The sequence below is a fragment of the Sapajus apella genome, unplaced genomic scaffold (assembly GCF_009761245.1).
Source record: "Sapajus apella isolate SASKATOON/1434 unplaced genomic scaffold, GSC_monkey_1.0 scaffold4238, whole genome shotgun sequence".
Classification (NCBI taxonomy): Eukaryota; Metazoa; Chordata; class Mammalia; order Primates; family Cebidae; genus Sapajus; species Sapajus apella.
The window spans coordinates 1-1,767 of record NW_022441164.1 but is presented as its reverse complement, the minus strand read 5'-3'; the positions used below and the strand labels follow the sequence as shown (position 1 = coordinate 1,767).

At 37.2% G+C, this 1,767-nt stretch overlaps 1 pseudogene across 1 annotated transcript; it reads right to left on the bottom strand.

Moving 5' to 3' along the window:
• Positions 1–575: 575 nt before the first annotated feature.
• Positions 576–1,282, bottom strand: LOC116547704 (annotated as a pseudogene). Its single transcript, XR_004267146.1, has one exon. The product of XR_004267146.1 is annotated as a 60S ribosomal protein L9 pseudogene (transcript).
• Positions 1,283–1,767: the final 485 nt, after the last annotated feature.

Sequence of the window (1,767 nt, the reverse complement as noted above, 5' to 3'; positions counted from 1 at the left end):
TTATTTTTTATTTTTTCTAAAAAAAGAAAGAAAGAAAAAAAAGAATAAAAAGAATGAAGGAGAGGAAGAAAGAGAAAGAGGAGGAGGGAGAGAGAACGGGGGTGTTGCTTTATTGCCCGGGCTAGAATGCAGTCTAAAAATGGGTATGCCTATAATTGTGCTTAATAGTAGAGACATGAAAAAAAAAATGAGGGAAGAAAATAACAAACAAGCAGCCAACCAATATTTCATTTAAACCTGTAAATAGGTGTGATGTGGTACTGATAAGAGTGTATATTTTGTGTATTTAAAGTGGAGAGTTCTATAAATGTTAATTAAGTTTACTTGTTCCGGGTCTGAGTTCAAATCCTGGATATCGTTGTTAATTTTCTGTCGCATTGATCTGTCTAATATTGATGTTGAAGTGTCCCACTATTATTGTGTGGGAGTCTAAGTCTCTTTATAAGTCTTATATACCTGGGTATTCCTGTATTGAGTGCGTATATATTTAGGATCTTTAGCTCTTCTTGTTGCATTGATCCTTTTATCATTATGTAATATCCTTCTTTGCTTCTTTTTTTTTTTTTTAAGAAAAAGTTCCAAATTAATAGGTCTTTTATTGCATCGTTTAAGTATCACAAGTATGCCTAGCTATGATAGACATCTTGTCTTTCTGTAGCTGGACAACTCTAAGGTCTTACTCATCAGCCTGCTGAACAGTTCCTTTTTCAGAGACATAGATATCATCCAAAAATTTCCGGATATCCTTGTTTTTAACTGTTGTTGCTTGCTGAATCAAAGCCGCTGAATTTGAAACAAGCTCAATGTCATTTCCTTCAAGGATTAATTCATCTTTCTGGGCTTGTGATACCGAACAAGCAACACCTGGTCTCATTCGAACCCTGCGGATGTATTTTTCACCTAAGAAATTTCGGATTTCAACAAGAGACCCATTTTCCTGGATAACGACGTTGATGGGGAAGTGAGCATACACAGACCTCATCTTGTAACGGAAGCCCAGCGTAACACCCTTGATCATGTTCTGTACATGACTACAAATAGTCCAAACGGTAGCAAGTTCCTTTCGGTTACCCCACCATTTGTCAACCCGGAGCCTCTTTTTTTTCTTTCCAAGAAGACTGAGTTCTACATTGATGTGATTGAAGTCCCTCCACAGGGTTCCTCTGGGGCCCTTCACAATAACTGTGCGTCCCTTCAGAGTAATGTCGACATTTTCTGGAATGTCGACAGTCTGATTGCTGAGAATGGTCTTCATTCTCACAGTAAACGCAGCAAAGAAGGCCAACTCCTGCTTTCTATTTATTTATTTTTGCTCTCCATTTGGTTGATAAATCTTTCTCCAGCCCTTTGTTTTGAGTCTTTGTGCATCCTTGCATGTGAGATAGGTCTGGATGCAGCATACCCATGGGTTTTAGCTTTTTGCCTGTCTGTGTCTTTGGATTGGGGGATTTAGTCGATTTAAATTTAGAATTAATAACAATATATGTAAGTTTAATACTGCCATTTAATGTTAGCTGGCTGTTTTGCCTATTAGTTGATGTAAATTCTTGATTATGTTGATGCTCTTTACTTTTTGGTATTTTTTAGAAAGGCTGGTACTGGTTGTTCCTTTCTATGTGTAGTGGTTCTTTCAGAAGCTCTTGTAAAGCAGGCCTGGTGGTGATGAAATCTCCGAGTGCTTGCTTGTTCACAAAAGATTTTATTTTTCCTTCACTTATGAAGCTTAGTTTGGCTAGATGTAAAATTCTGGATTGAAAGTTCTTTTCT